Source organism: Triticum urartu, chromosome 2, assembly GCF_003073215.2.
Source record: "Triticum urartu cultivar G1812 chromosome 2, Tu2.1, whole genome shotgun sequence".
In the NCBI taxonomy this organism is placed as follows: domain Eukaryota; kingdom Viridiplantae; phylum Streptophyta; class Magnoliopsida; order Poales; family Poaceae; genus Triticum; species Triticum urartu.
This window is the reverse complement of record NC_053023.1, coordinates 283,040,426-283,064,246: the sequence shown is the minus strand read 5'-3', so window position 1 is coordinate 283,064,246 and position 23,821 is coordinate 283,040,426.

Genomic DNA, 23,821 nt, shown 5'->3' with positions numbered 1-23,821 from the left:
CTTTGGACTACAAATGCACAATGAGTTAGGATCATGGGTTACTCTTCCACGTCACATACATCTTGGTGGAGCACTCAAAATGATATAATTAAATACATGCACTCATCACCAAGCAAAGTGAATGATCATATATGGGGACATAAAAGGATAATGTCATCCAACAAGCATTAAGGTAGCAAATGATCAAACACATGATCATCCAAGTATCACACACAAGCATAAAGTATCTCAAACAAGCAAATAACCAAAGTTTAACCACCAAACAATAGGAGAGAATAAAAAGCAACACTCTCTCTCCAAGCCTATGATCTATACATTTTCTCCCCCTTTGGCAACAAGTTACCAAAAAGTTCATAAAAAATGCATAGCGCTAGATCGACTCTCAGGCTTGGTCTTTAGGTGGTGGTGTAGATAGCACAGCAACGACGAAAGCATCGGTTGATGTAGATGGAGCTCGTGGAGTGGGTGCTGGAGTTGGTGGCACTAAAGCTGTAGCTGGTGCAGATGAAGTTGCTCTGGTGTCTGTAACAGGCACTACAGCAGATCTCTGTCCTCTGGGCACTCTAGCAAAAGCATCAGTGGTAGACTTGCCCTTCTTCTCCTGCACTTCATCCTGAAGTTGCTCAACAACTGACTGGATCTCAGTGACCTTCACATCTAAGTTATAGAACTTCTGCTCCATGATCCTCTCCAAGCTCTCCTGGTTTTGAGTCAGGGTGGCCAATCCCTTCTCAATCCTCGGAGTGGAGGCAATCAAGTAGCCAAGTTGATCTTGCTTGATCTTCAGAAGATACTGAGATGCATCTTTGCAGCCTTTTCAGCCCTTGCCTTCTCCCTCTTTGCTTGTGCGTGCATAGAAGATGATTCATTTTCATCCATGACCACAGTGTTGTCCACAATGTCCGGGTAGATGGGCATGTGTTTCTTGTCCAAGAGATATGTGCCAGTGCCCATCTTGGAGTTGATTAGCTCCTGGATCTGTGGGGCATACCCACAACTTCCCTTTTGATATGTAGCTATTCTCTTAATAGTTTCCACAATTAGGCTCATGACTTTGAACTTTTGAGGCACATCAAATATGTGAAGCAGGTTGATTGCATGGCCTCTGATCATCTTGTGATCACATGACTGTGGCAGAAGAGTGTGCCTGAGGATCCAGTTGATGGTTGGAAAACCTGACAGAAGGTAATGTACTGATCCAAACTTGTGTGTCTCAGGGAGCAGCATCTGGGATATCTTTGTACATATGTGCCATGGTGTTGTGATCCTTCTTCTTCTTGGCATATATATCCAAGTCATCTTCACTCTCCTCAGGAGCATTAATCAATTTTTCCCATTCTTCAACCGTTGACTGGTACCTAGTACCTTCAGACATCCAGACAATCCTTCCATCTGGGTAGAAATGAGCTGTGGAGTATAAATGCATAATGAGCTCATCATTCCACTTTGTAAGCTTCTGAGCCACAAACTCATCGACTCCACATGCCTTGAAGCTGTCATATACACCAAGGAAGTGATCTTCATTTTCCTCAATGAATTTCCAATCAACCCATCTCATGTCACACACTATGGGCTTCTTGTTAGGTAAAATAGTCTCATAGAAGTCCTGATGTTCCTTTGTATGGAACCTGTAGTCCACAGCAGTCCTTCTCCTGGTGGCATATGGATCAAACTCTCTTCATAGCCTTAAACCTAAATCTTTCCTGATTTTCATGTTCTCTGCAACTGGGTGAGCATCATTGTGATCTGGAATTTTGGTCTTCAACTTACTCAAAACGACAGAGTCATCTTCTTCTTCAGCAGCTTGAGTCACTGGGGCCTTGTTCTTCTTCTCAGGAGGGATGTTCCTGGTGCTCCTCTTGGGTTTTGGATTTGGAGCTGGAGCAGTAGTCTTAGAAGCAGTCTTAGGCTTAGATGGAGCAGCCCCTGCCCTTATAGCATCTCCCATAAGCTTTTGAGCTTTGGGTGCTGGTGTTGCATCCTCTTCCTATTCCTCTTCTTTGGAATCTCTCATTATTGAGGATCTTCCAAGCACTCTGGAACTAGTATTCTTGACCCTTTCCTTCCTTTTCTTGCCTTCTCCAACTGCCTCTTCTGATGGCTTGGAGGTTTCAGCAGTGGATGCTCTAGCCTTTGACATAGGCACTCTCTTGGCAGGAATTTTTGTCTTCATTCCTGGCTTAGTGGTAGCAGCTGTGCCATATTCCTTGTTCAGAACTTTCTTCTTTGAGGTGGCCTCTTCCTCAATAGCCACATAGTCCTCATCCTCACAATCTGAGGTTCTCTTCTTTCTGGCGCTGGTGGCTGCCTTAGGCAAGTTGCTGGGTGTAACCCTGCTTCCCTCATCAAAGCTGCTAGAGGGACTAGTGCCCTCACTCATGTTGACTTGCTCCTCAGACTTTTTCTGACTGTCACTCTGATCTGACATGATGCAAACACTAACAGCAGACCCCGTGAATAGATTATAGATGAGGTAGATTGGATAAGCATCACAAAGTACATAGGTTTTTGCAAAATAATGAGTTAAAAACTTAGTTTTAGTTTTCCACAGAAAGCATTTCGGATCTACGGATTTGAAAACTCGGTGATAACGAAGCAGCTTTTCGAACCTAAACTAGTGAACTCGGTCAGACCGAGTCACAGTTCGGTGGCACTGAGACTGCTAGGGTTTCACAAAGTATTGAACTCGGTCACACCGATTTGCAATTCCCGGTCAGACTGAGAATCACATGTGCAATGGCCTTAGCCAAATCGGTGCAACTAATTTCAACAACTCGGTTGGTCCAAGATGATTTCAGCAGAAACCTAACCCTAAATTTTCAATCCTTGACTAAACTATGGAGTGATTTCGCTGGATAGGTTATCTCAATCGTGGCAAGATACATGGAAAAACAATGTGCTAAGAATCGGAGGGGGATTAGCACAAGGATCAAGTCCATACCGTAGTTCGGCGATGGACTTGCTACGACAGCAACGGTGGAGACGATTCCCGTTGACGGCAGCAGAGACTAGCGGCGGGAGGCAGCTGGCGATGAGGAGGACGATCCGGAGACCCAGGGAGGCAGAGCAGGCTGAGCGCGGGCGAAGGGATTCGGAAAATTTTCCAAATTTTGGCCCGGGGATATATATAGCCTGACCCTGCCGGTGTGACGGAGTGGAACAACTCGGTGGCACCGAGATTCATAACTACAAGCAGTTACTGAAACTCGGTGTTACCGAAAAGTTAAAATCGGTTGCACCAAGATTGAAAACCTAGATTGACATAGTGATCTCAGTATGACCGCAATGGATGAATCGGTCAGACCGAAATGCACAAAGAAGTTTTGGAAGTTTAAGTCTATGACGAATCGGGGACTCCGAGTGCTCCTCACACAGAGTGGTTCGAATCTGACTTGATCAAACTTTGTGATGTAGCATGAATAAAGTTTGAGACGAGAAAAGCATAGATAGCTAGATAAGGTTCTTAGGCATTCTTGTCCATCCATTTGGGAAAAGAAAAACGAACCAAACAATCAAAACAACAAGTGGATGTCCTCGAATGAGTAAATTATGCAACCAACATGCTCACACAATAAATTGGCAAATGAAATATGTGGCAAAGCATGCACAACCAATTCTAGCATCTATCAAGCAATTGGCAATGACTAGGTCATCTATATATGAGTATATTGACTTAGCAGTCAAATGAGAACATTTGATCATAGGTCATACTCATCGTTTAAGCACAAGTGGGGTTACCACTTTTACATAAAGTGTTGTTGTGTTCACACCATTAGAGTTGCTTTAGCTCAATTTTTAGAGTAAAGCTCCCCCTAGATGTGAGATCCCCCTAAGAGGGATGAACTAACCTTGGGTTTTGTCGATGATGACTTCATTTAGGTGTTGAAGATGTGGATGTTCAATGTTGATGTAAATCATTTGGAGCAATCCTTTGGAGTGAGTTGCACTTTCAATACCTACACGGGTTAGTCCCACAAGGAACAAACAAGGATATCCATAGACATAGAGTGATGCACACAGAAGATGATGTCTATGAAAGCATTAGGTTACCTTGTCCCTTGTCTTACCAACAAGAGGGTTTGTGACTCCTTGAACTAGTGCAAGATGTGGAAGTTGATTGCACTTGTTCTTGCCAAAATGATAAGAGTGAAGTATGTTGGCGGAGTCACCCTCATGAAATCTCTAGTTCTTCTTCTTCAGGACCCACATCATCTTGATGGGAATCCTTGGAGTTGTTGTTGTACTTGATGAAGTAGAACTTGATGTAGTCTTGGGAACCCACTTGACCAAGGCCTTGGGTGCTTCTTCAAATGCATCAATTTCCTCTTAAAGCTTATCCTTGCCTTTTTGCTTGTGGTCTTGTGGTGGAAGATCATCTTGAGCTTGTGTCCCCTTGAAGGAATTAGGATCATACTTCTCTTGTTGAGGAACAAACTTCGTCTTGGGTATTGATCTTCTTCCCACTCAACTCCATTGCCATTGAACTTTCGTTCAAAACCAACACCTTGGTTCTTCCGGTGTCTTCCTTGCTTGCGTACAATTTCCTTGAGTTGCTTACTCCCTGCAAGGCTCTTGTAAACACCTTTCTCTATAATTCCCTTCAATAAGCTATTTTCTTGCTCAAGTGTAACTTGGCTAAGAATATCATTAGTGGAATCAAGAGAACTACTGGAAGCAACAACATTGGATTTAGCATGATTAGTGTTACTACTAGAGGAAGAATCTTTCTTGTTCTTGTTAATAGACTTGACTTGAGGCATGTAAGTGGATGAGAGTAAACGCTTGGCAATGTAAGAAGAACTTTTCTTGCGAAGATCATCATTGAATGCCTTTAAGAACTCATGCTCTTGCTCAAGGTTGATCTTTTCAAAACGTAATTTCTCATGAGTCCTTAAAAGTTCTCGATGATCTCCTAAGATAGTTTCATGAGCTAACTTAAGAGTGTTTAGTTCTTTAGTTAGAAACTAAATATTCTCCTTATCATTGTCGTTCGTTTTATCTTGATTAGCATGATTAATTGACGTTTCATCATAGTATTCATCACTAGAGTTGTCAACAAGTAAATCATCATCACTTAACAAGTCATCTTCATCACTATTGAAATCAACATACTCGGGGTGTGATACCTTTGGGCCTTTAGCCATGAAGCACCTTCCAATTCCTTCATTTAGTGAATCAAATATGTCGTAGGAGTTGGCTGACACAAGTGCTAGACCGGCAACACCTTCATCTTGAGTATATTCGGAGTCGGAGTGATATATTCTCTCGGAGTGATTGTCGGAGTCGGCGCCGGATACCCATTCACCAACGTGAGCTTGATGTCTTCGTTTTGTCTAGCTCCTTGATGACTTGTCCTTCCTTTCTGAATCTTTGCTTCTCCGGGATGTTCTTCGTTCATAACGATCATCTGTACTCCTTCTCTCTCTTGATGGTGATTCTTCTCTTCTACTTCTTCTTTTTGGAGAATCTTCTCTTCTTTTGTAGGGTGTCGTACACTCATTGGAATAGTGTCCGGGTCTTCCACAATTGTAGCAGTTTCGCTCTCGACTAGAAGATCTTTTGTCACTATAGGACCTTGAATTGGAACTTCTCTCTTTGCTTCTACTCTTGTAGAACTTGTTGAAGTTCTTCACCATTAGGCTCAATTCTTCATTGATGGTTTGTTTCTCACTTGATGATGTGGGAGCTTCACATGAGGCTTTGTAAGCACCACTTGACTTGTTATGGAGCTCCTCCTTATCCTTGAGTGACATCTCATGAGCAACAATTCTTCCAATGACTTCCATTGGCTTGAGATCTTTGTAATTGGGCATCATTTGGATCAATGTGCATACGGTATCATATTTTCCGTCCAAAGCTCTTAGGATCTTCTTGATGAATTTGCCGGTCATCTCTTCACTTCCTAAGCCGGTGATCCCATTTGTGATAAGAGCAAGCCAAGAGTACATTTCAGCGACACCTTCACCATCCTTCATTTTGAACTTGTCAAGCTGACTTTGAAGGATTCCTTGATGGAGTCGGTACCTTCGTGCATATCAATCAAAGTATCCCAAATTTCCTTTGCATTGTCAAGACGGCTTATTTTGTTGAATTCTTCGGGGCACAATCCGTTGAAGAGGATATCACAAGCTTGAGCATTTTATTGCAGCATCTTCAACTCTTCTGCGGTAGCTTCCCGGTTCGGTTCTCTCCGATCAAAGAATTCACCTTGCAAGCCAATACACACAATAGCCCATACGGCGGGGTTATGTCCAAGAATATGCGTTTTCATCTTATGCTTCCAACTAGCAAAATTTGTACCATCAAAGTAAGGACCTCTACTGTGGTAATTTCCCTCGCTAGACGCCATACTCTCCTAGGTTGTGAAACCAAGGCTATGACAACCAAAAGCTATGGAAATCAAAGAAATTGGAGACCAAATCTCTAATACCACTTATAGGATCGAAAGTATGTCTAGAGGGGGGTGATTAGACTACTTGACCAAATAAAAACTTATCCTTTTCCCAATTTTAGTTCTTGATAGATTTTAGCAACTTTGGACAAGTCAAGCAATCTTAACACAATTCAAGCAAGCATGCAAAGAGTATATGAGCAACGGAAAGTAAAGCATGCAATTTGCAAGAATGTAAAGGGAAGGGTTTGGAGGATTCAAACGCAATTGGAGACACAGATGTTTTTGTCGTGGTTCCAATAGGTGGTGCTATCGTACATCGACGTTGATGGATACTTCAACCCACGAAGGGTAATGGATGCGCGAGTCCATGGAGGGCTCCACCCACGAAGGGTCCACGAAGAAGCAACCTTGTCTATCCCACCATGGTCGTCGCCCACGAAGGACTTGCCTCACTAGCGGTAGATCTTCACGAAGTAGGTGATCTCCTTGCCCTTACAAACTCCTTGGTTCAACTCCACAATCTTGTCGGAGGCTCCCAAGTGACACCTAGCCAATCTAGGAGACACCACTCTCCAAGAAGTAACAAATGGTGTGTTGATGATGAACTCCTTGCTCTTGTGCTTCAAATGATAGTCTCCCCAACACTCAACTCTCTCTCTCTCTCAAGATATGGATTTGGTGGAAAGAAGATTTGAGTGGAAAGCAACTTGGGGAAGGCTAGAGATCAAGATTCGTATGGTAAGAATGGAATATCATGGCCTCAACACAAGTATAGGTGGTTCTCTCTCAGAAAAAGTAATTGCAAGTGTAGGTTTGTTCTGATGGCTATGTCCATGAATGAAGAGGTGGTGGAGGGGTATATATAGCCTCCACACAAAATCCAACCGTTACACACAACTTGCCAATCTCGATGGGACCGAATAGTTAAACTCGGTCGGACCGATTTAGCAAAGCTAGTGACCATTAGGGTTTTTAGTGGGACCGACATGCAACTCAGTAGGACCGATATGATTAGGGTTAGGGCATAACATAATCTCGGTGATAACGATTACACAAACTCGGTGAGACCGATTTTGGTAATAAGCTAACCAGAGAGTTGGTCAGGTAAACTCGGTGGGACCGATCGCTCATTTAGGTGAGACCGAAACGTTATGAAGGGGAAATAGAGAGTTTACATTGCAATCTCGGTGGAACTGATCGCTCATCTCGGTAAGACCGAAATGTTACAAAGGGAAACAGAGAGATTACAATGCCATCTCGGTGAGATCGAGATCCCTATCGGTGAGACCGATTTGCCTAGGGTTTGTGGCAGTGGCTATGACATTTGAACTCGGTGGCGCCGGATAGAAAGAATCGGTGGGGCCGAGTTTGACTTTTGGTTTAGGTCATATGTGGATGTGAGAAAGTAGTTGAGGGCTTTGGAGCTTATCGCTAAGCACTCTGAGGAAGAGCCTCATTAAGGAACAACTCATCCCTCCTTGATAGTATTGGCTTTTCCTGTAGACTCAATGTGATCTTGGATCACTAAAATAGAAAATTTTGAGTCCTGAGCCAATCCTTTTGTCCTTTTCATTTTGAGGGGTCCACTTTTCTCATCCATGCCATGCCAAATATTAAGCTTTCCTGAGATATTAATCTTGAAATGGCATTAGCTCAATGAGCTATATGTTGTTAGGAATTACCAAAACCACCTAGGGATAGTTGCGCTTTCACTCTTGCATCTTCATTTTGCCGATGTTCCAAGACCTGCCGCCGATCTCGACGGGCCCGTGGGTTGGAAGAGGCCATCGATGCATCGTCAAGCTCTTGGTCGTGTTGCCCTTGTTGCTTCCCCAGGGTCTGCTGCCATGGAGGGGACTACACCGTTGGCGTGGCCCCCTTGACACGGCGAGCAGTCCGGGTTGTTGTTGTTGTTCGTTGGTGTTGTGGTGACCCCGCCTGCTGGAATATTCCAGCTTCAGGGAAGTTCATCAAACTCTGGATGCTGGCTGTCCATTCATTCATTTGATTAGCTACTGGCGGGAATGTTAGCAGGAGTTAGGCCCGCGCCATGGCTTCCAAATCAGTGCTTGGCGTTGATGACAAGGCAGACTACGACGTCGCCCGACTCCTGGTAGTACTAGCAGGGCTGGCGCCTCGTTCTCACTGCTGCGAGCCGGTCTCCACGGCAGTTCGATGATGAGTAGGGTGCTCCTAAGGGTCGATGACCTCGTTCGGCGTTTCATCTTGGTTGTCCTGCCCCGGGAGAGGCATGTGCCCTGTAGCCGCACCCGCAACAGGGACATCTAGGGGGTCATGACTCGCACTAGAGTGGGCGTTGTCACTGCGGATGCACCCTTTAGCACGGCGGGGAGGTGGAGACTGAACATTCCCCCCCCCCCCGCGTCCTGCAAACCACGGTTGTGGGGTGTCGTTGATGTCTCCCTCCCCCGGCATCTTGTGCTCCCACTTAAGCCATGGGGGGCACGACGACAGCGCCACCTGCGCTGGTTGTGTCACCTACAGCACATGCGTCTCAACGCTGTCGCTACTCCTATGGCATCAGCAGCTGTGTGCGAGGGTGTTTTTGACGTGCAAGGATGAGCTGTTGCGCCGGGCTTCTTCTTGGGCACCATGGATGATAAGGCTAAAGATGAAGGAGATGATGATGAAGATTGACGCGTTGTTCACAACCTCAGATTGGCGCAAGCGCCCGACCCCCTACGTGGCGCGCCAAAGATGTCATGGTGGAACACGATCACCTATGGGGCCATCGACCCCTTCTGGTTCGACAAGGGGGAAGGTCACGTTGCACAAAGAGTTGAAGCCATGAAGCAGCACGACAATGGTGACGTGGGTGGTTTTTACCCAGGTTCTGCCCGCTGAGAAGCGTAAGACCCTACTGCTGCTTTGGTGGATTGAGGGAAGGATCACGATGGGCACGCAGCACTCGAGCCCGCCAAGGTTGCCTCGGGGAGAGCAGCTATACGCGCGTACAAATGTGCTAGGGTCCGAATCCTTCTCTAGTTTGCCATGGCCCTCCTTTTAAAGGCTACGGGGTAACCACAGTGGCAAAACAGTCATTATCTAGTTATTAGATAGCTAACAGTGCTATCATACCAAACTCTGGTAGTTAGGACAAAATGCATTAAATGCACTGCTAGGTGTCGTGTTGAGGATGCAGCCCGGCAAGCCTGCCGCGCCGCTTAATCATCTTCTTCTTATCTGCTTGGCACGCCTCAGGACGGGTGTCATATCACTACTGCAAGATGCTGCTAACGTGACACTATGATCAGAGACCCTTCGATGCAACTGTGTGCGATGCAATAATCGCAAATGGTGGTGCAAAAAATCATCAAAAAGGTGCAAAACATTTGCGATGGAGGATGCATAAAACATGGTTTAGATTTTAGTTGCGTGTGCGATGTAGGGCATACGGTTCAGTTCAATTAACAATTTGCGACAAAGAGGAACAAAAGAAACGGGCAGCCAGATGAAGGTGTGTGCGATATACGGCATATGATTCACTCGAATGAACTGTTTGTGATTAGGAAACACAAAAGAAACGGCCAGGCAGATCAAATGTGTGTGTGATATACGGCATGCGGTTCACTCGGATGAACTGTTTGTGTTGAGACAAGAGAATAGAAACGGTTCGATATAACAAGATGTGTGTGATATGCGGCAAACAAGTCCGTAATCAGAAATGTGTGGGAAGACCAATAATAACACAGACGGTTTCTGGTAATAAGATGTGTGTGTTGTGCGATGGGATTGCATATAGAACAACAACATTATATAGACACTTATAAGGACATGGTTGCATAATCAAATTAAATATCCAGTTACATAGGTGGCTACTATTGCACACACTAAAGTAAACTAGTACATGCATAATTACATAGGTGGCTACTACACACATGACATTTCCACACACCAATAAAGTAAACTATATATTACATGCATGATTAACTAGCATAAACGATCATCTGATCATCATCTACTTCTTGTGACGCTTGCTCTGCTTGTGGCTCGATCCGGGCTCATCGATTTGGGTAACGAGGCACTTCCTCATGTCAACGATCCTCCTATGCATCTCGTAGCATGTGTACATGCTCTTGGCCACGAACCTGAGGTGAGGTTCATCCATTTTCCGCATCTAGGCCTTGTGCCAGGATAGGGGACTTGTTCTCTGGGCATCCTGCTTCATCTTTAGCTAGGACCGACTGTGTGGGATGTACTTGCGACCGGAAACAATTTCGCCTGTATAATTGTATTTTTTAGCTCTACTGTACGTATTTCCGTATTTGAGAGCTCGTCGGTCGTGTAGAAACTCATTTTGCCGAGCATGTGTGCCAGGAGGGCCATATCCCCGACGATTTCTGTGTCGTGTGGGGAGGACCCCCTATCGCTGTCACTCACTAGGCGACGGTTCCAAATGCCATTGCGGAAAGGGGTTAAAAACTGTTTGCATTGCACCTCATTGTACTAGTGTATAGAGGTAATCTTCCGTCCAAATGGCTGCCACGTGCTTACTAGAAGCCATTTAATCTACTCGGGGGCTCGACACCACAATGATAGGTGATTGGCGTCGTTGTGCGGTGGAGCGGTGAGCCTTGTCGGGTTGATTTGTCCTTGGCGGCCCCGGCAAGCCTGTCGGGGAAACCTTGGACTTGTCTTCGGGGCGGCGACAACCTGACCATGCTCTCCTGCCCGGCAAGGGAGGCTTTCCCAAAGTGATATCTTGTTACCTTGGCTTGTCTTGGTCTTCTTGATCCGCCCTTTGATCTCTCAAAGAGATGCTTCTCTAGCTTGGATGCTTGGTGAAGTTTGTCAGATGTGGGGCTCCGGCTAACCCTTAAGGTTCGAACACTGGGGTGCACGCGAAGTCTTTCCCTCCTACAGATCTACGCTCTAGCTCGCTAAGATCTTGCATACGAACTCGACGAACTCACAACACAGAAAGACACGGGGTTTATACTGGTTCAGGCCACCATTGTGGTGTAATACCCTACTCCAGTGTGGTGGTGGTGGATTGCCTCTTGGGTTGATGAAGAACATTACAAGGGGAAAAACAGCCTCCTGAGGTTGAGGTGTTCTTGCGCGTAGGAACTTGTGGTGTGTCTCTGGGTCTGATGAGATCTCTACCCGATCACTCCCTCTCTACTATGGTGGTGGCTAGTCCTATTTATAGAGTCCATGGTCCTCTTCCCAAATATCGAGTGGGAAGGGAGCTAACAATGGTGGGCTAATTCGAAGGGGGCAGCTAGTAAGAGCCATCCTGACAAAAGTAGTCTTCGCCTGCCCAAAGCTCTGGTGGTGACGCTGTCTTGGGCTCCACGATGACCTCCGTCTTGCAGTCCATGGTCTTGGTCTTGTTGCACCGAAATGGCAACCTTTGCCTAAGGCCTCGGTACTCTGCGGCTGCGCTTGCCTCCTTTGCACCAAAGGGGAAAGAAGGACGCTGCGCGCGCTGGCGCCCGCCTGGTGTCGATCGTCATGGCTCACGTCACCAGAGCCTCGTGAGGTTCGCCTCGCCTTGATATATCCGCTCGTCGCGAGCCTACCTTACTAGACCGCTCGGGAGGAGGTCTTGCGTCATCTGCCTCGTGAGGCTTGGACCCTCACGAGGGTCTTGGATGCTTTGTTGATGAAGATGGGTCGTACGGCCTGCTGACTCAGCCACGCCGCGGGCCGCAGGCAGGCAAGTCTGGGGACCCCCGTTCCCAGAATGCCGACAGTAGCCCCCGGGCCCAAGGTGCATGTGGGCTTGGCTTCGCAGCGAAGCCAAGGGTCAAGTTCGGAGCACCGCGGGCCCCAAAAGCATGCAGCCTCGGTTGACACGTGGCGGTTGATTGGACGTGGGCGTCTACGCTTCCCCACGCTACCTCGACGACTGCACAATTTGACAAGTCCCTGCGACATGCAAGGGAAACCATCATTACCTGCGATCGTGGGAGACGCCGGTTGGCCTTCTCTTGCTACAAATGGGGAGCGGGCGGAGCCCCCGTTGCCCATCTCTTCCTCGCTTGCTTGCTTCTTCCTCCTTGCTCTACTGCTTGCTTCAATGGCGCCCATCAGAAGGTTCTCCGCCGAAGAGAAGGTGAAAGCACCCCAGGAAGTCCCGGAGCCGCTCCCCCCAAAGAAGAGGTCGATCCATCGCTATGACGAAGCGGCGATGCAGGTGGTGGCGAGGCCTTTGTGCAAGCGGCCTCCACCGGGGTACCCGATACCCCTGTACGCCCAAGCCGAGGGCTCGGGAGGACGAAGTGACGAGCAGCGCCACCCACGCCACATCCGGGGTCGCCGCGCCACGCCGACACGTGTCGTCCACTCCGCGGACTCCTCGGGCGAGTTGGTGCTGTGGGCGCCGACGCCTCCGAGCTCCTGGATCCGCCCACGGTTCTTCTCCGACATGATGCCGCCGAGGGGGCCTCTCGAGCTCTGGCTGTAGCATGCTGATTGCAGTGCTCCGGTGATCGGAGGGAATATCGAAGCGGTCCCCACTAGCAAGATCTTCATGACTCGCAGCTGGGGCGAGGTCGCACGGGTCTATCGTGCGAGGGGCGCCCTCGCGATCCACTTCGAGTACGATGGTGCCTCCACGCTTTTCTTCAAGGTCTTCGACGCCGAGGGCCGTCGCCTGGAGTCCTGGTCCGAAGAAGATCTCGAGGCTGATGAGCGCTCCGCTCGCGTCCACTCCAGCAGCAGCAGCCCTTGGGAGTCCAGCAGTTCTCCTGAGCTCTATGAGACTCCGGAGACGAGCGACGACAGCTACGTCCCCCCGAGCTCTCGCCGTCCTCGGAGCAGGGTTGCGGCGTCCGGCCGCCGCTGATATGGATGGGGTTGGTGCCAGCCTCCCGTGGCCCACTGTTGATGATGGCGTCCGCCACGGGAGGATGTAGATAGGATGCCCCTTAGCATGAGTTTTGTTTCCTGCGAAGAATCATGAATTACCCCGTGGGGGCATGTAAGGATCTGCAATGCCTCTGTACTTATCTTCCTTGTTATGAAGATTTGATGAACGCGTGTCCCGTTAAGGCTCGGTCCCCCCTTTCTTTCCTCGCGATAGCTTGTTGCTCTACGCTGATGGGTCCCGGTCCCAAGGCGGCTACAGCCGTCACTAGTATGCTAGGTCGTGATGCCGTGGTCAAGGCCAGGAGGTGCGCGGCCCGAGGTCCAATAAGAGCCCCTGAGGCGCGATGCTCAGGATGTCCCCCTTAGCACCCAAGCGGCCATGGTAAGGAAAGAAAGGAAGATGACTTGGCCGCAACGGGGTTGCGGCATGGTGTGAGCGGCTACTAGGCCCAAATATTTAGCCGATCCGAGGGCGAGACTTATCTTGCTGACTTCGCGGTGATTCCTGGTGTTGCGCTAGGGCTACACGCCAACTTACACGACATAGCTATGCCGGTCCTTGCGAGTTTTCCTTCTCCTGACCTCTTCTTAATGCTCTACATCCTCAGGTCCCGGCGCTCGAGCGAGCTCAGCCGCCACTGGTATGCCAGGTCGCGATGCCGTGGTCAAGGCCAGGGGGTGAGGGCTGGAGAGCCAGTAAGACCTCCTGAGTTGCGATATTTAGTAGCCCCTCTTTTAACGCGCAAGCGAATCACACGAGAGAAAAGGAGAATCACGGTGCTGCCTGCTATCCTTCCCGCAGGGTTCCTGTGGATGGGCACAAGAAGAAACATGGTTTGCCGTTACTGCCGCCTGCCTGCCGCTGGTTGGTCCGGATGAAGCGAAGGCACTAAGGGCCTGGTGAGGTGACGTGCACGGCACGTGCCGCGAGCCAGAGCTCGACCACTTAGATTTGTCGTTCGTGGCAGGGACGGACCCATGCACCCGCGTCGTTCCTGTGTAGTGGCCCCGAGGTAGGCGATGATCGAGCAGGTGATAGCAGTTGGCGGGTTAAACATGAAGAGCAGATCCACTTGGATAAATGCAGGCGATACATGCCACTGGGTCTGGCCCAAGCGGCATGGGGATGATGCAGCCCGAGGGGCGCCCCCAAGAAGGTAAGCTAGAGACATAAGCAGAAGGGATACATGCCACAGGGACGGACCAATGTGGCCTGGGAATAATGCAGCCCGGGGGGCGCTCCCAGCTTAAATGAACTTGGAAGATGTCACCTGGTTCTGTAGACGAAGTAGAGTTGGTGCTGCAGAAGCCACGCGTTGAAGGAATGACTCCTCATGAGCCACCGGGACCCTGAGCCTAGGGAGGCTCTGGGGGCTCAGGAGGTTCCCTGAAGACCGTCGCCGTCTCTTCCAGAACAGCATGGAACCTAGCCTCCTGAGCCACCAAGACTTGCCGCACGCTACGCTGATAGGCCGACGCCACGCTCGGCAAGCCGAAGGGCATGCGAACGTGGCTGTGTGGTGGACCCTCACAGCGGCCCGCACGTGATGGCCAGAAGCGTTCCTGAGATGCGGCCCTGTTGAGCCCTGGGATGTCGACGCAGACGCGCAGCTCAACACCCTCGCTTGGATGGTGAGCCACACTCTGTGAGCGGCTGTCGCCGCGCATGGCTATTGCGTCTTGTACCTCTTGGGTGGCCTTGTTGATGAACTCCTGGGTGGTGGGCACTCCTTGCCATGTGCTCTCCTGAGGAAAGCGTGCCGTGAAGCACGCTTCCAAGTGGTGCCCAAGCGCCTCCCCCGTGAGGTTGGCAAGGTTTGAGGCTCACTAGAAGAGAGCCCCCAAGCCCTGCCCGAGGAGGGTGCTGGGTGTGCTTTCCTATGCGGTGGAGGGAGGCGCCCCTGGAGTGGGTGCTGATCCTGATGAGGCTCCTGATGTGACGCATCTTCTTGGGGTCCTGCGCGGCACGGCAGCTTCTTCTTGGGGATGGTCTCCGGAGGGCCTTCACTTCTGTTGTCAGGGTTATCGATTGCTGCGGCCTGGAAAGGGCGCTCAAGGGAGCGCACCACATCCCTTTCTTCACATGGGACCGTGATGATTCCCCCGCTTCCCGGCATCTTGAGAACGTTGTAGTCATGGTGAGTGACTGCCATGAACTTGGCCAGGGCTGGATACCCGAGGATGGCATTGTACGGTAGGCGGATGTGCGCGACGTCGAAGTCGATGAGCTCGGTGCGGTAGTTCATGCGCTCCCCGAAGGTGACAGGCCAGTGGACTTGCCCTATCGGTGTGGTGGAACAGTCAGTCACTCCTGAGAAAGGCTTGGTTGGCTGGAGCTGCTCATAGGGCACTTGGAGGTTGCCGAATGTGTCGACGGATAGGACGTTGAGCGCTGTGCCTCCGTCGATGAGAGTCTTGGTGACTTGCACATGACTGGGGAGGCTGGGGCCTGAGCACCGCCCAAGATTCAAGCGATCGCATGCGGCTCCTGGAAGCCCCCAGCCCCCTCGTGGTGGTCGTCGTTCCTTCTTGGTGGCGGCAACGGGGGAAGACCGGCGTTGCCCTGGGGGCGATCCTCACGAGGCGGGTCCCTCCAAGCGCCCTCGCGAGGTTGGTCCTACCAGCGGTCCTCACGAGGCCGGTCAAGCCACTCCTGGCGTGGGCCACGGTCATCCCAGCGTCCGCCTCCACGTCCTCCTCCATGGTCATAGCACCGGTCGTTGCGCTCGGGGCGTCAACCAAAGCGTCCTTCCCGTATGGCCCTGAGCTCTTGACAGTTGCTGGTGTTGTGGGTGTTCAGGTTGTGGAAGGCGCAGAACGGACAGCCGTTCTTGGATGACTCAGGCTGATCTCTGCCTCGCTTGGTTTCGGGCTCCACTGCGAGCACACTGCCTCTTTGCGCTTCACGTCCTTGGCTTTGGCCTTCTTCTCCCCCACTCCTGCAGCTGGCAGTTCAAGGAGAGAGAGGTGCCCCTCCTCAGCTCTTGCGCACTTTGTCGCCAGGTTGAACAGCTCCTGAGATATGCTAAGCTCCTCGTGGATAGCCAGCTCTTCCATCATCTTGACGTCTTATCGAGGAGAACGCGGAGATGATGGCTTCGTGTGTGACCTTGGGGATCTTGAGGCGGGTGCTGCTGAAGCGCTGGACGTACTTCTGGAGGGTCTCTCCTGGCTGTTGCTTGATGCGGCGTAGATCACCAGCGGCCGGTGGGCGGTTGCGAGTGCCCTGGAAGTTGGCGACGAAGCGGTCGCGCATCTTGTCCCAGGAGGAGATCAAGCAATGCTGCAGGTTCAGGAGCCAGGAGCGGGCCCCATCCTTGAGAGTCATGGGAAACCAGTTCGCCATGACTTTTTCGACGCCGTTGGCCGCTTCGATGATCAACTCATAGAGCTGCAAGAACTTCGCGGGGTCGGCGGTGCCGTCTTATCGAGGAGGCAGATCTGCCTTGAACTTGCCTGGCCAGGCTACGCTACGCAGCTTGGGGGTGAAGGACGGCAGCCAGCCGTGGTTGCCGGGGCCCGCTTCTAAGGCGGAACTTGGTCTTGGCGAGGTCCACGCCGCGCCACTGCAGGCGGCACGCGGTCTTCACGAGGTGGCGTAGGGAGCGCCGGTGCATCTTCTCGCGGCCGCGGGGTTTCTTGGCAGCTTCTTTCTTCACGCGCGGGCGCCGGGCGCGGTGGATCACACCGTGGAGGCACGTGCCTTGGTGCCAAGGCTCCATCTTGGGGACGAGGCGGTGGAGGCACGCCATGAGCCCCATCGCCCGCGGCTGGTTGAGGGAGAGGCAGAGAGTGGGACGGCATCGGAGAGCCCCCTGCGGCACGGACGAGCTCGGCGACGCAGTCGAGCCACTCCTCATAGAGGTCGTCGACGGGGCGGTAACGCAAGAGCTCGTTTGCCGTGATGAGCGCGGCCCATGACTCCATGGGAGCATGGTGCGCGTGAGACGAAGAACCAGCAGGGGTGAGTGATGGAGTAGCGGTGCGGCCCTCCTGCCGCACCGAAGGATGCTGCGAGGACGCCTGCTGCTCGTTCCCCACCGGGCTGGTGGCAGTGTTGGCGGCAGGAGACGGAGAACGACGAGGCGGCCCGCAGGAGCCGTCTGAGCGACGCGGGCGGCGAGGGCAGCCCAATGCTCAGCTCGAGCACGGCGAGCGTCCGACATGGAGACGACGGAGCGACGGACTGACGGAAAGGAAGCTACGGCGAATCCCTACCTGGCGCGCCAAATGTCGGATATGGGGCTCCGACTAACCCTTATGGTTTGAACACTGGGGTGCGTGCGAAGTCTTTCCCTCCTACCGATCTACGCTCTAGCTCGCTAAGATCTTGCGGACGAACTCGACAAACTCACAACACAGAAAGACACGGGGTTTATACTGGTTCGGGCCACCGTTGTGGTGTAATACCCTACTCCAGTGTGGTGGTGGTGGATTGCCTCTTGGGCTGATGAAGAATAGAACAAGGGGAAGAACAGCCTCCTCAGGTTGAGGTGTTCTTGTGTGTATGAACTTGTGGTGTGTCTCTGGGTCTGATGAGATCTCTACCCGATCTCTTCCTCTCTAGTATGGTGGTGGCTAGTCCTATTTATAGAGGCCCCAGTCCTCTTCCCAAATATCGAGTGGGAAGGGAGCCAACAATGGCAGGCTAATTTGAAGGGGGACAGCTAGTACGAGCCATCCTGACAAAATTAGGCTTCGCCTGCCCAAAGCTCTGGTGGTGACGCTGTCTTGGGCAACACAATGACCTCCGTCTTGCAGTCCATGGTCTTGGTCTTGTTGCACCGAAATGGCAACATTTGCCTGAGGCCTCGGTACTCTACGCCTGCGCTTTCCTCCTTTGCACCAAAGGGGAAACAAGGACGCTGCGCGCGCTGGCGCCCGCCTAGCGCCCGCCTGGTGTCGATCGACATGGCTCACGTCCCGAGAGCCTCGTGAGGTTCGCCTCGCCCTGATATCTCCACTCCTCGTGAGCCTACCTAACTAAGGCGCTCGGGAGGAGGTCTTGCGTCGTCCGCCTTTCGAGGCTTGGACCCTCGCGATGGTCTTGGATGCTTTGTTGCTGAAGATGGGCGTACAACCTGCTGGCTTAGCCATGCCACGGGCCGCAGGCAGGCAAGTCTGGGGACCCCCGTTCCCAGAATGCCGACAAAGTTGTATCCTTTTCATCGTGCCTGTGTATAATCCAACCAACATACTTGAAGGTTTTCTGCACCAATAGACACTAGCTTGTCACTTCAAGTTGGTGGAGCATCACTTGAAGCCTTATAATCACAACTAGACTTGTTGTGGAGCTCCTCTTTGTCCTGGAGTGACATTTCATGAGCAACTAAGGGAGTCCTGGATTAGGGGGTGTTCGGGTAGCCAGACTATACCTTCAGCCAGACTCCAGGACTATGAAGATACAAGATTGAAGACTTCGTCGCATGTCCGGATGGGACATTCCTTGGCGTGGAAGGCAAGCTTGGCGATGCGGATATTCAAGATCTCCTACCATTGTAACCGACTTTGTGTAACCCTAGCCCTCTCCGGTGTCTATATAAACCGGAGGGTTTTAGTCCGCAGGACGAATAACAATCATACCATAGGCTAGCTTCTAGGGTTTAGCCTCTCTGATCTCGTGGTAGATCTACTCTTGTACTACCCATATCATCAATATCAATCAAGCAGAATGTAGGGTTTTACCTCCATCAAGAGGGCCGGAACCTGGGTAAAACATCGTGTCCCCTGCCTCCTGTTACCATCCGGCATAGACGCACAGTTCGGGACCCCCTACCCGAGATCCGCCGGTTTTGACACCGACATTGGTGCTTTCATTGAGAGTTCCTCTATGTCGTCACTTTTAGGCCCGATGGCTCCTTCGATCATCAACAACGATGCAGTCCAGGGTGAGACTCTTCTCCTCGGACAGATCTTCGCCTTCGGCGGCTTCGTACTGCGGGCCAATTCGCTTGGCCACCTTTAGCAGACTGAAAGCTACGCCCCTGGCCATTAGGTCAGGTTTGGAAGCCTAAACTACACGGCCGACATCCGCGGGGACTTGATCTTCAACGCATTCGAGCCACAGCCAAGCACGCCGCACTATCTCGATGGGCACGATATATCTCTGCCGCCGAACAGCGCCTTGGAGGCCGCACACGCGTCGGTTCCGACCATTGATTCGGAGCCTACTGCGCTGGTCGAGGATCAGCGGTTGAACGCTGCCTCAGGGGCTGCGATCTCAGAGGCGATCGAGCCGAACTCCAGCCCCGCACTCTGCATGGCCCGTGACTCCGAGGAGCCGGATTCCTCTCCAAACTCCGAGCCCCCCGCGCCCCTGCCGATCGAATCTGATTGGGCACCGATAATGGAGTTCACCGCCGCAGACATCTTTCCGCACTCGCCCTTCGGCGACATCCTGAATTCGCTAAAGTCTCTCTCTTTATCAGGAGAGCCCTGGCCAGACTACGGTCAGCAAGAATGGGATTCGGATGATGAAGAATTTCAAAACCCACCCACCACCCACTTCGTAGCCACTGTCGACGACTTAGCCGACATGCTCTACTTCGACTTCGAAGACATCGACGGTATGGACGACGATGCAGGAGACAACCCAGAACCATTGCCTATAGGGCATCAGACAGCCACCTCATCTCACAATGTGTAGATGGTGGATACCCCTAAAGGAAGCAACAACGAGGAAAACGGGGATGGAAAGAGGGATCGATCTCTCAAAAAACAATCAAAGCGCCGGCGCAAACGCCGACCCAAGCCCCGCCTCGATAAAGACCCAGCCATAGAGCAGGATGAGCTGGTAGACGACGAACATGCCTTAGAGCAACCATCCCAATAGGACAACCCGGATAGAGAAACCGAAGATCCCCCCCCACAGCATGGAGCCTGAAAAAGCAGAAGCGGAAGCTAAAAACTGCGGAAGATGCACTCAGGATCAGATGGAGCAAAGTAATCAACACCGCGGACAAATACGGCGACGGTCGCCGCACTAAAAGCTATCTGAAGAGAAAGCTACTGCCTGAATTCGACGAGGAAGCCTCGGAGCCCTCGCATTCCAAAAGTGAGAAAGCCACACGGTCGGATAGACGACCCCATGGCCAGCATAAAGTGGCAAGCAGCGCCGCACATAAGCCGGCATGCGACCCACCTAAAGATTTGCACCATGGCCCAGCCAGGTCCATTTACGGGCCAAGAAAGCAAGCTCTCATAAGCAATGCAATAAAGCCATTATCAGAATCCGGCACACCCAAATACAGGGGTGCCGCACACCCCCTATGTTTCACCGATGAGGTCCTGGATTATGAATTTCCAGCGGGATTCAAACCCGTAAACATAGAGGCATATGATGGAACAACAGACCCCGGAGTCTGGATCGAGGATTATATCCTCCACATACATATGGCTAGAGGAGACGACCTCCATGCCATAAAATACTTACCCCTCAAGCTTAAAGGGCCAGCCTGGCATTGGCTCAAAAGCCTTCCTGAAAACACAATCAGAAGCTAGGAAGAGCTCGAGGACGCTTTTCGAGCAAATTTTCAAGGAACCTATGTCCGCCCTCCGGATGCAAACGATCTTAGTCACATAACTCAACAGCCCGGAGAGTCGGCTCGGCAATTCTGGAATAGATTTCTTACTAAAAAGAATCAGATAGTCGACTGAATAGATTTCTTACTAAAAAGAATCAAATAGTCGACTGTCCGGACGCTGAAGCCTTAGCGGCTTTCAGGCATAATGTCCGAGACGAATGGCTCGCCAGACACCTCGGCCAAGAAAATCCAAGAACAATGGCCGCACTAACAAGCCTCATGACCCGCTTTTGCGCAGGAGAGGATAGCTGGTTGGCAAGATGCAGCACCAGTGACCCAAGTACATCCGAAACTAGGGATGGAAATGGAAAACCGCGACGCAATAAGGACCGTCGCCGGACTAAGGAAAAAAGTCCGAAGAGCACGGCAGTTAACGCCGGATTCAATAGCTCACAACAGAATCAGAAAAATCCGCCCCTCCAAGATAACAGGGACGACCTATCCAACCTAAACAACATCTTGGATAGGATATGTCAAATACACAGCACTCCCGGAAAGCCTGCTAACAATACCCACAGAGATTGTTGGGTTTTCAAACAATCTGACAGACTCAACGCCGAACACAAGGGGCTCGACACGCCAAGCGAAGACGAGGACGAACCCCAAAAGCAGAGTACCAGGAAACAAAAGAATTTTCCACAACAAGTAAAAACAGTAAACTTACTCCACATAACAAAACGTGCGGCGCCCACAAAGGTACGCGCCCCACGGCCTATCCCAAAGGAATCCCGCCACTGGTTGTCAAAACCAATCATCTTCGATCATCTGGATTACTCTAGAAGTATCAGGAACCCAGGATGGACTGCCTTGGTACTCGATCCAATAATTGGCGGACTCCAGTTTTCAAATGTCCTTATGGACGGTGGCAGCGGACTCAACCTGATATATCAGGACTCAATCCGCCACATGGGGATCGACCCAAAAAGAATTCGCCACAGCAAAACCTCCTTTCAAGGGGTAACACCAGGTCCGGACACCCATTGCATGGGTTTTCTCCGGCTCGAGGTTATTTTTGGCTCTGCCGATAACTTCCGTCCTGAAAAGCTGACTTTCCACATCGTCCCATTCTCAAGTCGCTACCAAGCACTACTGGGACGCGAAGCTTTCGCCCGCTTTAACACAATACCGCATTATGCATCTCTTACGCTTAAGATGCCCGGTCCACTCGGCATCATCTCCTTAAAGGGGAAGCAGTGAGAACACCTCCCCCAACCGGAGGATTGTACGGCCGCTTTAACAGCCCCACAATACAACGGCTTCACCAGCCAGAACATCGAAACAGGTCATTAAGACCACGGACACGGATAGACGAGTCCGGCACAAACGTATCATTGATAAAGGCTTAGTGGCCATATACCCCTGCACTAGGGGCTTCACACGTATAAAATAAGAGACAATAAAGCTCATTTTTTTCTTATTTTACTTTACACTTTGTTTATTTCATATAACTTTTTGTTCGACACGCCCCTTTTTCAACTTAGTTGCTCTCTTTTTACAGATGAACATCGTGCCGCGCCCGTCCAGGATACGGCACAACGGAGACACAAGCGCAGACATGCAGTCGGGACCCGTTACAAGGATTCCTTTCAGATTAAGACCCTGCGTAAACCTTTTTTACTGTCTATTGTTGATACACATCCCCTGGTTCTATGACCAAGGAGGAGGCTGGCGTCTTGGCATGTGGCCATGTCAGAATTCTTGCGCGTACTTGGACACTAGGGGCTTATACCTCAGGGTGTTACCTCACCCGCTCTCTCGAAGACCGAATACCTTAGGGAGTGTTTGGCGTCGCGAGTTTGGCCTTGTATGCATCAGCTCTGAGTCATGATTTTGGTCAAATGTTGGGTTGCCCGGCTCCTGTGTTCAGCTGCCTTACGTTCCGCTCTATCGGCTAAGGCAGCACCAGGAGAACTACTGCGATTGTGCCCTGGTTCGGCCAGGCGAGCACCTCAGTAGAGAAAGCCGAAAACCGACTGTCATGATATGGCTTGAGACTGGTCAACCACTCGATGACTCTCCGGAATCTGTAGGATTCCTCCGCATTAACGAAGGGCCGTTTCCCGGCCAGGCACATACGCGCCCCGAATTCAGGCGAGCGCAGTCGCCACCAGGGGCTACCTAAATAGTCCCATTGTCAAGCTCCTATGGCTAAGTGAAAGTGTTAAAGCATTATAGTCCGGTTGCCTAGCTCGCTGCGCTATCACCTCCTTTGTAGGACCAAGACATTGGATTAAGTGTGAAAATACGCCTTCTGCGAGCACCCCCACACTATGTGCGTGGGGGATGAAGCCAACGACTGCAATCTTTCAGATTTTGTATATATATCTTAAAAAGGCCACACAGGAGGTGTCCCAAATACTTGCAGGCACAAGTATAAAAGGCTACTACAATTCATCAAAATATTGCTTTATAATTACATATGCTATCAGAACATAGCATCCTTCGAGCACTGCGCCTCTATTACACGAGCGCCTTCAAGGACTTCCTAAAAATAGTGCTCGGAGGGTACTCGGCCTTTGTCCGAATCTCGGGATGCAACAACGGTGGTCTCCATCTCTGCCCACTATGTCTTGACACGGGCAAGAGCCATCCGTGCGCCCTCTATGCATGCTGACCTCTTCATCGCATTGATACGTGGCACCGCGCCAAGGAATTGCTGCACCAAGCTGAAATAACTCTTCGGCTCCGATCTCCCCGGCCACAGATGACCCATGACGTACTTCATGGCGAGTCCGGACAATCTATTCAGTTCGGCCCATTGAGCCAGACGATCGTCCATTGCCAGCGGACGCTCTGGATTGTGAAACTGCGACCAGAAAAGCCTTTCCACTTCGCGATCTTCTTGATCTCGAAAGTGTTCGGTCGCATCAGCAGCAATCCAGATAGGTGTCCTCCGCACTCCACATCCGGTCCAACGGAGCAAACTTCGGATCACAAAACTTCCTCCGCAGCATAAAGGGCTTTCCAGCCGCAATTTGTCCGGCCTGACGCAGCTCCTCCTTCATAG